Raw genomic sequence first — 16212 nt, 5'->3', positions numbered from 1 at the left:
AGTGCTTAGTGTTCATGTTCAGGTAGAACAATAAAACAACAATCAAGTCCCCTTGAAGATCAAGGGCTATAACATTTATTGGAATTTACTGGAATTCTGATGGACTTTGGGTTTTAATGTAAATTTAATCATATTATTATGTGTAGTAGAAAGCAATGGGTTAGAAGAAGCCTACATAACCAACCCATAAAGGAAAATGTAACATCCATTGATGGCCAGCTATGTGAACTCTAACATTGATTTATCCTGCAATAGATGTTCAATTGGTAACATACATTTTTGTCTTATTCTAATGCCTCTTAAGGGGAAAGTCATCTAAAAGTAACCGAATGTAATCAGATTACGTTACCAAGTTTGGGTAATCCAAAGGTTACATTACTGATTACAATTTTGGATAGGTAACAAGTAACTGTAACAGATTACATTTAGAAAGTAGCCTACCCAATCATGGTAATCGATCATTCCATTCTCCCCAAAATCTTCTTGTAAGATCCCTCTCAAATGCCAGTTGGATTAGTTGAGCTTTCCTTGGGTGTAGCATGCTTCTTGACTGAAGACGTCTGTCAAAGTGGAAAATTAATTATTGCATGTAGCTGTGGACGCCCCAAAAGACAGTCCATGTTTCAGTGCAGTAAACACGGTCGGCATAGAGGAGAGAGGCCCAGAGAATTGTTGCAGGATATCAAGTGTGGTCCATTTGTCCTCATTGGGGCACGAGCTGACTATTTCAGTCTGCAAAAACTGGAGAGCGACACTAAACTCTGTTTCCACCAAAGCTTTTTTGCTTTAGATCCAGCAGTGATTTTCACATCTAGAAAGTAATGGTTCTCTGGGTCAAGAGCACACAAGGCCTCCACCATTTGGCTGTTTCACCAATGACAGCATCCAACGTGCTGAAGAACAGTCTTTTACACTCAGTCTCTTATCCACTGTCCTGCTGGCCCACTGTACTGTCCACCAGGTATTGTTGGAGATTTGTACCTACATAACGTTGCAGTTTGCTTGGAGCTGACGATGCCTCAGTGCCACTGCCACTGCGCCCAAATGGCTTCAAACTCGCTGTTGCCACTCAGCTTCTTGATGCACTCCAATGCACTGCAGACCACTTTGACTCCAGCGTAAAGATCTGTTGCTTTTGCCTGGAGTGATTTGTTTGGAGGATGGAGAAGACTGAGGATTCTGTGCACCATGGTGACTGTAAACTTAAAGCTGGGGTCCATCACCGCCCTCAGCAGCCCTGTAGCCTCCAGTCTTACTTCTGTGTTGTAGGAACGTGTGAGTTTTCCCCTGCTTTTTATGGGAACCTCAAAGGAGGCATACCTAACCACCCAATGGCTTTCCATAGCCCCCTACACACATCACGGTGCACCCTGTCCATTGTGCTGACACAGTGCAGCGGAGAGACAGATTTGTTTTGCGTCAACCTGTTACTCAATCATTTTCACCTTTTTGCTATTTTTATATAGGGACATACACATTTAACAGAGGGGGCTAAAGTTTGAACTGAGGGAGCCAAGCCATCTACCTCGTGGAGCCGAACATGAATACAGCACACAGGGACAATGATATCCGACTGTCTAATTCAGCGACCTTAACCCTAACCTAAATCCTTCATGGATACTCTCAAAGAGGTCTCAGTGGAGGTGTTGCCTCAGCACCTTTCCCCTTTCCATACCCTTTCACTTGTTGTGTTGTTATGTCTACAGATTCCCAATTTCTATATGCTTTGTGTCAAAGGAATGACCTTACTGATGGAATGGTTTTGAGTAGGAGCCCATGCATTTTGTCATCAATGAGCCATTTGACAAGGGCCTTTACTTGCATGAGCTAAACATGATCAGTGGTGTGCAAAAAAACATATACATACACAAATACATTTTTGTTGTACTCTCAAATGTAGAGGATAAAGATATGTGGATATACAGTGCCTTGCGAAAGTATTCGGCCCCCTTGAACTTTGCGACATTTTGCCACATTTCAGGCTTCAAACAAAGATATAAAACTGTATTTTTTTGTGAAGAATCAACAACAAGTGGGACACAATCATGAAGTGGAACGACATTTATTGGATATTTCAAACTTTTTTAACAACTCAAAAACTGAAAAATTGGGCGTGCAAAATTATTCAGCCCCTTAAGTTAATACTTTGTACCGCCACCTTTTGCTGCGATTACAGCTGTAAGTCGCTTGGGGTATGTCTCTATCAGTTTTGCACATCGAGAGACTGAATTTTTTTCCCATTCCTCCTTGCAAAACAGCTCGAGCTCAGTGAGGTTGGATGGAGAGCATTTGTGAACAGCAGTTTTCAGTTCTTTCCACCGATTCTCAATTGGATTCAGGTCTGGACTTTGACTTGGCCATTCTAACACCTGGATATGTTTATTTTTGAACCATTCCATTGTAGATTTTGCTTTATGTTTTGGATCATTGTCTTGTTGGAAGACAAATCTCCGTCCCAGTCTCAGGTCTTTTGCAGACTCCATCAGGTTTTCTTCCAGAATGGTCCTGTATTTGGCTCCATCCATCTTCCCATCAATTTTAACCATCTTCCCTGTCCCTGCTGAAGTAAAGCAGGCCCAAACCATGATGCTGCCACCACCATGTTTGACAGTGGGGATAGGGTGTTCAGGGTGATGAGCTGTGTTGCTTTTACGCCAAACATAACGTTTTGCATTGTTGCCAAAAAGTTCAATTTTGGTTTCATCTGACCAGAGCACCTTCTTCCACATGTTTGGTGTGTCTCCCAGGTGGCTTGTGGCAAACTTTAAACAACACTTTTTATGGATATCTTTAAGAAATGGCTTTCTTCTTGCCACTCTTCCATAAAGGCCAGATTTGTGCAATATACGACTGATTGTTGTCCTATGTACAGAGTCTCCCACCTCAGCTGTAGATCTCTGCAGGTCATCCAGAGTGATCATGGGCCTCTTGGCTGCATCTCTGATCAGTCTTCTCCTTGTATGAGCTGAAAGTTTAGAGGGACGGCCAGGTCTTGGTAGATTTGCAGTGGTCTGATACTCCTTCCATTTCAATATTATCGCTTGCACAGTGCTCCTTTGGACGTTTAAAGCTTGGGAAATATTTTTGTATCCAAATCCGGCTTTAAACTTCTTCACAACAGTATCTCGGACATGCCTGGTGTGTTCCTTGTTCTTCATGATGCTCTCTGCGCTTTTAACGGACCTCTGAGACTATCACAGTGCAAGTGCATTTATACGGAGACTTGATTACACACAGGTGGATTGTATTTATCATCATTAGTCATTTAGGTCAACATTGATTCATTCAGAGATCCTCACTGAACTTCTGGAGAGAGTTTGCTGCACTGAAAGTAAAGGGGCTGAATAATTTTGCACGCCCAATTTTTCAGTTTTTGATTTGTTAAAAAAGTTTGAAATATCCAATAAATGTCGTTCCACTTCATGATTGTGTCCCACTTGTTGTTGATTCTTCACAAAAAATACAGTTTTATATCTTTATGTTTGAAGCCTGAAATGTGGCAAAAGGTCGCAAAGTTCAAGGGGGGCGAATACTTTCGCAAGGCACTGTACATATTGCTAGTCAGTACCTTATGCCATAAGGTTTGTACTATAGGAAGATGCTTCTATTGATACATTGAATGTCTTACATTAACACATATGCTAGTTATGTACAGTTGAAGTCAGCATTTTACATACACCTTAGCCAAATACATTTAAACTCAGTTAGGTCAGTTAGGATCATCACTTAATTTTAAGAATGTGAAATGTCAGAATATTAGTAGAGAGAATTATTTATTTCAGCATTTCTTTCTTTCATCACATTCCCATTGGGTCAGAAGTTTACATACACTCAATTGGTATTTGGTAGCATTGCCGTTTAATTGTTTAACTTGGGTCAAACGTTTTGAATAGCCTTCCACAAGCTACCCACAATAAGTTGGGTGAATTTTGGCCCATTTCTCCTGACAGAGCTGGTGTAACTGAGTCAGGTTTGTAGGCCTCCTTAATTTCACATGCTTTTTCAGTTCTGCCCACAAATTATCTATGGTATTGAGGTCAGGGCTTTGTGATGGCCACTCCAATACTTTGACTTTGTTGTCCTTAAGCCATTTTGCCACAACTTTGGAAGTATGCTTGGGGTCATTGTCCATTTGAAAGACCCATTTGTGACGACAAAGTTTTAACTACCTGACTGATGTCTTGAGATGTTGCTTCAATATATCCACATAATTTTCCATCATAATGATGCCATCTATTTTGTGAAGTGCACCAGTCCCTGCTGCAGACAAAGCACCCCCACAACATGATGCTGCCACCCCTGTGCTTCACGGTCGGGATGGTATTCTTCAGCTTGCAAGCCTCCCCCTTTTTCCTCCAAACATAACAATTTTCTATTTTTGTTTCATCAGAGCAGAGAACATTTCTCCAAAAGGTACGATCTTTGTCCCCATGTGCAGTTGCAAACCATAGTCTGGCTTTTTTTATGGCGGCTTTGGAGCAGCGGCTTCTTCCTTGCTGAGCGGCCTTTCAGGTTATGTCGATATAGGACTCGTTTTACTGTGGATATAGATACTTTTGTACCCGTTTCCTCCAGCATCTTCACAAGGGCTTTTGCTGTTGTTCTGGGATTGATTTGCATTTTTTCGCACCAAAGTACGTTCACCTCTAGGAGACTCCTTCCTGAGCGGTGTGACAGCTGCGTGGTCCCATCGTGTTTATACTTGCATACTATTGTTTGTACAGATGAACTTGGTACCTTCAGGCATTTGGAAATTGCTCCCAATGATGAACCAGACTTGTGGAGGTCTTGGCTGATTTCTTTTGATTTTCCCATGATGTCAAGCAAAGAGGCACTGAGTTTGAAGGTAGGCCTTGAAATACATCCACAGTTACCCCTCCAGTTGACTCAAATGATGTCAATTAGCCAGAAGCTTCTAAACCATGACATAATTTTCTGGAATTTTCCAAGCTGTTTAAAGGCACAGTCAACTTAGAGTATATAAGCTTCTGTCCCACTGGAATTGTGATATAGTGAATTAGAAGTGAAATAGTCTGTCTGTAAACAATTGTTGGAAAAATGACTTGTGTCATGCACAAAGTAGATGTCCTAACCGAACTGCCAAAACTATAGCTTTTTATCAAGAAATTTGAGGAGTGGTAAAAAAATATGTTTTAATGACTCCAACTGTATGTTCATTAAAATAAAATAAAATCCAATTCTATTGGTCACATACACATATTTAGCAGATGTCATTGTGGGTGTAGGGAAATGCTTGTGTTCCTAGCTCCTACAGTGCAGTTGTACCTAACAATTCACAACAATACACACAAATCTAAAAGTAAAAGAATGTAATTAAGAAATATATAAATATTAGGACAAGCAATGTCAGAGTGGCATTGACTAAAATACAGTAGAATACAGTATATATATGAGATGAGTAAAGCAGTATGTAAACATTATTAAAGTGACTAGTGTTCCATTATTAAAGTGACCAGTGATTCCATGTCTATGTATATAGGGCAGCAGCCTCTAAGGTGCAGGGTTGAGTAACCGGGTGGTAGCCGGCTAGTGAGGGCTATTGAACAGTCTGATGGCCTTGAGATAGAAGCTGTTTTTCAGTCTCTCTGCCCCAGCTTTGATGCACCTGTACTGACCTGTACTGGATGATACCGGGGTGAACAGGCCGTGGCTCGGGTGTTTGATGTCCTTGATGATCTTTTTGGCCTTCCTGTGACATTGGGTGCTGTATAGGACAGACACATTTTCAGATCTTTACCATGAAACCTATTACATACCAGTACGTTTATAAGGACATAAAACTAACTCTGCAACCACAGACACCCCTGGAGGTCAGGTGGAGTAAAAGCTCAAATCCAAATCACGCAAGCCAATTAAAGTATCTATTTATCCTGTTACTGGTCACTATTACTCCTGTCTACATGTATATATTACCATTAGTATCTATGTATCCTGATACTGGTCACTATTACTCCTGTTTACATGTATATATTACCATTAGTTTCTATTTATCCTGCTACTGGTCACTATTACTCCTGTTTACATGTATATATTACCATTAGTATCTATTTATCCTGTTACTGGTCACTATTACTCCTGTCTACATGTATATATTACCATTAGTATATATTTATCCTGTTACTGGTCACTATTACTCCTGTTTACATGTATATATTACCATTAGTATCTATTTATCCTGATACTGGTCACTATTACTCCTGTTTACATGTATATATTACCATTAGTATCTATTTATCCTGTTACTGGTCACTATTACTCCTGTTTACATGTATATATTACCATTAGTATCTATTTATCCTGTTACTGGTCACTATTACTCCTGTTTACATGTATATATTACCATTAGTATCTATTTATCCTGCTACTGGTCACTATTACTCCTGTTTACATGTATATATTACCATTAGTATCTATTTATCCTGTTACTGGTCACTATTACTCCTGTTTACATGTATATATTACCATTAGTATCTATTTATCCTGCTACTGGTCACTATTACTCCTGTTTACATGTATATATTACCATTAGTATCTATTTATCCTGCTACTGGTCACTATTACTCCTGTTTACATGTATATATTACCATTAGTATCTATTTATCCTGATACTGGTCAATATTACTCCTGTTTATGTGTATATATTACCATTAGTATCTATTTATCCTGCTACTGGTCACTATTACTCCTGTTTACATGTATATATTACCATTAGTATCTATCTATTTATCCTGTTACTGGTCACTATTACTCCTGTCTACATGTATATATTACCATTAGTATATATTTATCCTGCTACAGGTCACAGAAACCTAGGTCCGGCTGGCCATATAGCGGTTCATGCTTGACCATAATGTTAGAATAAGCAATGTATTTTTTGAATCCTACTGTTTTAGTAGTCTAGTACATTTCTTAATGAAACAGTTTGAATTACTTAAGAAGACTATGAGGCTACCCCACAGTAATTGTGGTGCAACCAAATCATGGGCTGGTGCCACTAACTGAAATGTTTTGCATGGAGGCCTGTGACTCTGCTGTAACAATTAATAGATAGAACACTAGTCCCCAATTTGAAAATACTCAAATTACACTATTTTTTTAAAATATTAGTTTATCATTTTTAAACATTTTAAAAGATGTTGGAGTTAGAAGGGAAAGTAATCCAAAAGTAATTAGATTACGTTACTCATTTTGAGTAATCCAAAGGATTAGGTTACCGATTACTTAATTTGTCATTTAACTAATCTGTAACAATCCTGATACTCACATACCTTAACTACAAAACTGTGAAGAAAAGATTCTGGCAGACAGAGGGGAGAAAGTGTGCCAAACCCTTCCAAAAGGTGAAACAGTCAATATAAATGATAATCATCAGTGAGTCATCTGAACTGTTTTCACACGATCAGTGTAGACGTCTGACACACATCTGAACTGTTAAGGAAACACACATGAAGCCCAGACATCCACATGGATCTAATCTAACACTATGTCGAAGTATAAATATAGAGACAATGACAGAAACGAGTAAGATGGGATGAGAGGAAGAGCAAACGGGAGAGAGATGACTCATGGTACGGATGGTGAATGAAGGATACCTTCCGTGCCCTGGAAGGCAACACTGTCCTTCACCATTTCTCCCACGATGCACCCCACTGACCAGATGTCCACTGTGGACAGGAAGAAAACAAAAACAAACAAACATGAACATACGGTTGGGAATCTTATTTGTGAAACAAAATAAATCACATAACACAGATCATCAAAATCACAGATTGACAGATGGCACAGTGGTTAAAGATGAATAACATAATGAATAATACTTTCAGTTATGAAATGGTTAAAATGCAGGACTAGGAGGGGACAGGCTAACTAACAGCCTTCCAGGCTCCTCTTTCATGCTAAGGAGCACTGCTTATCAGTTTACACAACTGTCTCTGTGTGTGTGTGTGTGTGTGTGTGTGTGTGTGTGTGTGTGTGTGTGTGTGTGTGTGTGTGTGTGTGTGTGTGTGTGTGTGTGTGTGTGTGTGTGTGTGTGTGTGTGTGTGTATCCGGTACAGTATGATGTGATGAGGTCAGTGGGTGGGTCGTGTTTGCATTGGACTGTGTGCTTCCAACAGAATTCTCCTCAACTACTCCCACTTTCAACCCTATGATTATTTAAAGAGGTATTTTCTCTTAAAAGGTCAATGGGAAACTTTTGATGCACTGGAACAATTAGCCTTCACTTCCTACACAGGAAGTTAGGTTTAGCTATTCGTTAATCATATACACAACAAATATACAGTACATGGCATACCATTCACTATGTAACACTGCTACATAAACATTATCCTAATAAAGTGATGCTTCATAAGTGCATACACACACCCAAATACACATTCTCACCCCCACACCCAAATACACACACCCAAATACACATTCTCACCCCCCCCACACACACACACACACACCCACACCCAAATACACATACCCAAATACACACTCACCCCCCCCACACACACACACCACACACCCAAATACACATACCCAAATACACATTCTCACCCCCCACACACACACACACACACCCACACCCAAATACACATTTTTTTTTAATTTTTAATTTCACCTTTATTTAACCAGGTAGGCCAGTTGAGAACAAGTTCTCATTTGCAACTGCGACCTGGCCAAGATAAAGCATAGCAGTGTGAGCAGACAACACAGAGTTACACATGGAATAAACAATTAACAAGTCAATAACACAGTAGAAAACAAAGGGGGAGTCTATATACAATGTGTGCAAAGGCATGAGGAGGTAGGCGAATAATTACAATTTTGCAGATTAACACTGGAGTGATAAATGATCAGATGGTCATGTACAGGTAGAGATATTGGTGTGCAAAAGAGCAAGTAAATAAATAAAAACAGTATGGGGATGAGGTAGGTGAAAATGGGTGGGCTATTTACCAATAGACTATGTACAGCAGCAGCGATCGGTTAGCTGCTCAGATAGCTGATGTTTGAAGTTGGTGAGGGAGATAAAAGTCTCCAACTTCAGCGATTTTTGCAATTCGTTCCAGTCACAGGCAGCAGAGTACTGGAACGAAAGGCGGCCAAATGAGGTGTTGGCTTTAGGGATGATCAGTGAGATACACCTGCTGGAGCGCGTGCTACGGATGGGTGTTGCCATCGTGACCAGTGAACTGAGATAAGGCGGAGCTTTACCTAGCATGGACTTGTAGATGACCTGGAGCCAGTGGGTCTGGCGACGAATATGTAATGAGGGCCAGCCGACTAGAGCATACAGGTCGCAGTGGTGGGTGGTATAAGGTGCTTTAGTGACAAAACGGATGGCACTGTGATAGACTGCATCCAGTTTGCTGAGTAGAGTGTTGGAAGCCATTTTGTAGATGACATCGCCGAAGTCGAGGATCGGAAGGATAGTCAGTTTTACTAGGGTAAGCTTGGCGGCGTGAGTGAAGGAGGCTTTGTTGCGGAATAGAAAGCCGACTCTTGATTTGATTTTCGATTGGAGATGTTTGATATGAGTCTGGAAGGAGAGTTTGCAGTCTAGCCAGACACCTAGGTACTTATAGATGTCCACATATTCAAGGTCGGAACCATCCAGGGTGGTGATGCTAGTCGGGCATGCGGGTGCAGGCAGCGATCGGTTGAAAAGCATGCATTTGGTTTTACTAGCGTTTAAGAGCAGTTGGAGGCCACGGAAGGAGTGTTGTATGGCATTGAAGCTTGTTTGGAGGTTAGATAGCACAGTGTCCAATGACGGGCCGAAAGTATATAGAATGGTGTCGTCTGCGTAGAGGTGGATCAGGGAATCGCCCGCAGCAAGAGCAACATCATTGATATATACAGAGAAAAGAGTCGGCCCGAGAATTGAACCCTGTGGCACCCCCATAGAGACTGCCAGAGGACCGGACAGCATGCCCTCCGATTTGACACACTGAACTCTGTCTGCAAAGTAATTGGTGAACCAGGCAAGGCAGTCATCCGAAAAACCGAGGCTACTGAGTCTGCCGATAAGAATATGGTGATTGACAGAGTCGAAAGCCTTGGCAAGGTCAATGAAGACGGCTGCACAGTACTGTCTTTTATCGATGGCGGTTATGATATCGTTTAGTACCTTGAGTGTTGCTGAGGTGCACCCGTGACCGGCTCGGAAACCAGATTGCACAGCGGAGAAGGTACGGTGGGATTCGAGATGGTCAGTGACCTGTTTGTTGACTTGGCTTTCGAAGACCTTAGATAGGCAGGGCAGGATGGATATAGGTCTGTAACAGTTTGGGTCCAGGGTGTCTCCCCCTTTGAAGAGGGGGATGACTGCGGCAGCTTTCAATCCTTGGGGATCTCAGACGATATGAAAGAGAGGTTGAACAGGCTGGTAATAGGGGTTGCGACAATGGCGGCGGAAAGTTTCAGAAATAGGGGTCCAGATTGTCAAGCCCAGCTGATTTGTACGGGTCCAGGTTTTGCAGCTCTTTCAGAACATCTGCTATCTGGATTTGGGTAAAGGAGAACCTGGAGAGGCTTGGGCGAGGAGCTGCCGGGGGGCAGAGCTGTTGGCCGAGGTTGGAGTAGCCAGGCGGAAGGCATGGCCAGCCGTTGAGAAATGCTTATTGAAGTTTTCGATAATCATGGATTTATCGGTGGTGACCGTGTTACCTAGCCTCAGTGCAGTGGGCAGCTGGGAGGAGGTGCTCTTGTTCTCCATGGACTTCACAGTGTCCCAGAACTTTTTGGAGTTGGAGCTACAGGATGCAAACTTCTGCCTGAAGAAGCTGGCCTTAGCTTTCCTGACTGACTGCGTGTATTGGTTCCGGACTTCCCTGAACAGTTGCATATCCCGGGGACTATTCGATGCTATTGCAGTCCGCCACAGGATGTTTTTGTGCTGGTCGAGGGCAGTCAGGTCTGGGGTGAACCAAGGACTGTATCTGTTCTTAGTTCTGCATTTTTTGAATGGAGCATGCTTATCTAAAATGGTGAGGAAGTTACTTTTAAAGAATGACCAGGCATCCTCAACTGACGGGATGAGGTCAATGTCCTTCCAGGATACCCGGGCCAGGTCGATTAGAAAGGCCTGCTCACAGAAGTGTTTTAGGGAGCGTTTGACAGTGATGAGGGGTGGTCGTTTGACTGCGGCTCCGTAGCGGATACAGGCAATGAGGCAGTGATCGCTGAGATCCTGGTTGAAGACAGCGGAGGTGTATTTGGAGGGCCAGTTGGTCAGGATGACGTCTATGAGGGTGCCCTTGTTTACAGAGTTAGGGTTGTACCTGGTGGGTTCCTTGATGATTTGTGTGAGATTGAGGGCATCTAGCTTAGATTGTAGGACTGGCGGGGTGTTAAGCATATCCCAGTTGAGGTCACCTAACAGAACAAACTCTGAGGCTAGATGGGGGCGATCAATTCACAAATGGTGTCCAGGGCACAGCTGGGGGCTGAGGGGGTCGGTAGCAGGCGGCAACAGTGAGAGACTTATTTCTGGAGAGAGTAATTTTCAAAATTAGTAGTTCGAACTGTTTGGGTATGGACCTGGAAAGTATGACATTACTTTGCAGGCTATCTCTGCAGTAGACTGCAACTCCTCCCCCTTTAGCAGTTCTATCTTGACGGAAGATGTTATAGTTGGGTATGGAAATCTCTGAATTTTTGGTGGCCTTCCTGAGCCAGGATTCAGACACAGCAAGGACATCAGGGTTAGCAGAGTGTGCTAGAGCAGTGAGTAAAACAAACTTAGGGAGGAGGCTTCTGATGTTGACATGCATGAAACCAAGGCTTTTTCGATCACAGAAGTCAACAAATGAGGGTGCCTGGGGACATGCAGGGCCTGGGTTTACCTCCACATCACCCGCGGAACAGAGAAGGAGTAGTATGAGGGTGCAGCTAAAGGCTATCAAAACTGGTCGCCTAGAGCGTTGGGGACAGAGAATAAGAGGAGCAGGTTTCTGGGCATGGTAGAATATATTCAGGGCATAATGCGCAGACAGGGGTATGGTGCGGTGCGGGTACAGCGGGGGTAAGCCCAGGCACTGGGTGATGATGAGAGAGGTTGTGTCTCTGGACATGCTGGTTGTAATGGGTGAGGTCACCGCATGTGTGGGAGGTGGGACAAAGGAGTTATCAGGGGTATGAAGAGTAGAACTAGGGACTCCATTGTGAACTAGAACAATGATAACTAACCTGAGCAACAGTATACAAGGCATATTGACATTTGAGAGAGACATACAGCGAGGCATACAGTAATCACAGGTGTTGAATTGGGAAAGCTAGCTGAAACAGTAGGTGAGACAACAGCTAATCAGCTAGCACAACAACAGCAGGTAAAATGGCGTTGACTAGGCAACGGGGCTGACAGATAAAACATAAACAAGCAGAATGGAGTACCGTGATTAATGGACAGTCCAGAGTGCATCAGCTATGTAGCCAAGAGATCAGTGTCCAGGGGCAGCGGTGGATGGGGCAGGGAAGCTGGACTGGCGAGTGTTATCCAGGTTGAAAAAAAGTTAACAATGACTAAATAGCTTGTAGCTAGTTAGCTGGTTAGCTCCTGGAGGTTCTTGAGTGTGTTCTAGAAATTAAAAATAATAGCGATTCCGTATCACATTGGGTGAGGCAGGTTTCCGGAAAGGTATAAACAGATTAAAAATCAAGAAGAGATAGAAAGTAAATATGGGTCCGGTGAGTGTTTGGGACGCGGCGATTCAGACGGTTAGCAGGCCTGTGCTAACAAGCTAACAATTCGTAGGCCCGGGCTAGACAAGCTAGCAGTTAGCAGGCCTGTGCTAACAAGCTAACAGTTCGTAGGCCCGGGCTAGACAAGCTAGCAGTTAGCAGGCCTGTGCTAACAAGCTAACAGTTCGTAGGCCCGGGCTAAACAAGGTAGCAGTTAGCGGACCGGGGCTAGACAAGCTAGCAGTTAGCAGGCCGAGTTTAGCAAGCAGGGAGATAGCGAGGGCTAGAGAGTTGGCCTTTAGGGGACGTTGGGGTGAGTCTGTTTATTCCTCTTCATGCGGTGACATCGATAGACCGGTCGTGGGCCCGGGTATTGTAGCCCAGGAGTATGCTACGGTGGTAGTACAGGTGCGCTGGCCGGGCTAGCTTCACGCTAAGTGGGTGGAAGCGCTAGCCAGGAGTAATCATCCGGGGTTGCGGTTTAGCTAGATAGCTAGTTGTGAAGATCCAGCTGAAATGTTCCGTTTGCGGTGGGAGTCCTGGGATGAATCCGGGGATGAAAAATAAATAGGTCTGTTATGCTCTGGTTAGAGTCGCGTTGTTCGAGCTGGCGAGAGCTTTCCGAGCTAAAGGTTAGCTTAGCTGATGACCGGTTTGCTGAAGACCGCTAGCATAGCTGGTGGTTAGCCGGCTAGCTTCAGTTGAGGGTTCCGGTTCAAGTAAATATAAATACTTTAGGAAAAATAGCTACATTGGGTGAAGCGGGTTGCAGGAGAGTATTTGGAAGCTTAGGTTTAGCAAAATGTTTTTGAAGAAAAATATGTAAAAACCACACCCACACACACACACTCACACAACAATAAAGTATTTTCCAGAAAATAGGATTTTGTGTGCAATCATCTAAGCCATGAGGCAGCCAACAGACCACAGGTCCACTGCAGAGCAATACCATCAACATTCAACAGTTACCCTGTCCTTCCCATCCCATCTCAACTTGTCCCGCCCTACTCCTGCATTTGAACCATTTCATAACAGTGTGGTGCGGCCAACAGATCACAGGGCAATGCCATCAACATTCAACAACCATCATCAGTATTAACATGATTAATACATGGGATTGATGAACTTGATCAATTAGCATGTTCAATAATCATGATCATTAACTGTGATCAATAAAAATACTAATTGGGACAGATTGGAACTTCCTAGGGCCTCTGTCTCAACAACACTACAGTGCCTGCTCTCACCCAGTTACACAACAACACTACAGTGTCTGCTCTAACCCAGTTACACAACAACACTACAGTGCCTGCTCTAACCCAGTTACACAACAACACTACAGTGCCTGCTCTAATCCAGTTACACAACAACACCACAGTGTCTGCTCTAACCCAGTTACACAACAACACCACAGTGCCTGCTCTAACCCAGTTACACAACAACACTACAGTGCCTGCTCTAATCCAGTTACACAACAACACCACAGTGTCTGCTCTAACCCAGTTACACAACAACACCACAGTGTCTGCTCTAACCCAGTTACACAACAACACTACAGTGCCTGCTCTAACCCAGTTACACAACAACACTACAGTGCCTGCTCTAACCCAGTTACACAACAACACCACAGTGTCTGCTCTAACCCAGTTACACAACAACACTACAGTGCCTGCTCTCACCCAGTTACACAACAACACTACAGTGCCTGCTCTAACCCAGTGACACAACAACACTACAGTGTCTGGTCTAACCCAGTTACACAACAACACCACAGTGTCTGCTCTAACCCAGTTACACAACAACACTACAGTGTCTGCTCTAACCCAGTTACACAACAACACCACAGTGTCTGCTCTAACCCAGTTACACAACAACACTACAGTGTCTGCTCTCACCCAGTTTCACAACAACACTACAGTGCCTGCTCTCACCCAGTTACACAACAACACTACAGTGCCTGCTCTCACCCAGTTACACAACAACACTACAGTGCCTGCTCTCACCCAGTTACACAACAACACTACAGTGCCTGCTCTCACCCAGTTACACAACAACACTACAGTGCCTGCTCTCACCCAGTTACACATCAACATGTGACAAATAAGGTTTGATTTGATTTGGCTCCTCTGCTGCCTCCGGCAAGCACATGCACCCTGACACACACATGCAACATAAATGTACACACAAACACTGACACAACAGTTCATCTCCGTTGATTGAGATCCATGTTTTCCTGTGTGTGTGTGTGTGCATGAGTGTGTGTGTGTGTGTGCGTGTGTGCGTGCATGCGTGTGTGTAATAGCAGATTCCTATTACAGCTATTGGGTCTGTGTGAATGGTTCTCTATTTTTTAGCAGCTAAATTCATGAACACTTCCATTGTTTTAACACCTCCCTAATTTGAACTGCAAACAGCCCTCATGGTTTAACAACACCCACCACCTCTCCCCATTTGCCAGTTACCCACTGATACTGTATGTATGAAAGGGGTATTCCTGCAAGTACGTGGTCAACAAGGGGCTGTTTGAAAGGGGTCATATAAAGTTGTATTTTTTTCTGAAATGGGTCATAGAGGCACAGTAAAAGGTAAAGGTAAGCACACTTTCCATTTTTAAAGTTTCCTTTATTCATTAATGAATTAATAGAATATCTGGTTGCTAGAAAACCTACGGTATAAAATACAATCATAGTTAAAGCGATAAATCAGCATCACTTTTTTAAATCGTCATAAAATAACCTGATAAATACACCAACTGCAGTACAACATGTTTTACCCTATACAGTACATCTAACATGTTTTACCCTACACAGTACATCTAACATGTTTTACCCTACACAGTACATCTAACATGTTTTACCCTACACAGTACATCTAACATGTTTTACCCTACACAGTACATCTAACATGTTTTACCCTACACAGTACATCTAACATGTTTTACCCTACACAGTACATCTAACATGTTTTACCCTATACAGTACACGTAGTGAAACTGCCAAAACTACAATTCATATTATATCTTGCTCCTTTTCTTCTGCATATCACTCTTCCTATGAGATGTCAGGGTAGTGCCTCATGAAAACAATAGTTAGGTCAACACTGGCATTATGGGAGATGAAATACAATATAAAAGAAAGTGGGTATCATACATGGGATAAATAAGACAATGAAGCGCAGACAATCTTCAGAGAATGTGACAGATGTCCCCCACAATGCTGCATGACAGAAAATAGAATAAGATTGTGATGATGATGATGATGACCACCACACAACGACTCAACACAGAATAAGGATTCATGAAAGGGTAGTGAATTAAATTAAGAAGAATTATTATGGTGTCTTGAGAGACTAAACTGTGGCAGTATCATCCAGCCCTTTTCAACAGATTGGAGTGTAGATTAACAGTAATCCCCTCATGAGTAAAAGTTTCACTCGGAAGGATTAAAAAGGACTACAAGGCACAACGAATAGAGGCTGTATACAGTACATCAAAGCAAAGTGTTATGATGTACATACATTGTA

Source organism: Oncorhynchus tshawytscha, linkage group LG08 (assembly GCF_018296145.1).
Source record: "Oncorhynchus tshawytscha isolate Ot180627B linkage group LG08, Otsh_v2.0, whole genome shotgun sequence".
Lineage (NCBI taxonomy): Eukaryota > Metazoa > Chordata > Actinopteri > Salmoniformes > Salmonidae > Oncorhynchus > Oncorhynchus tshawytscha.
Note: the sequence above shows the minus strand (reverse complement) of the source record.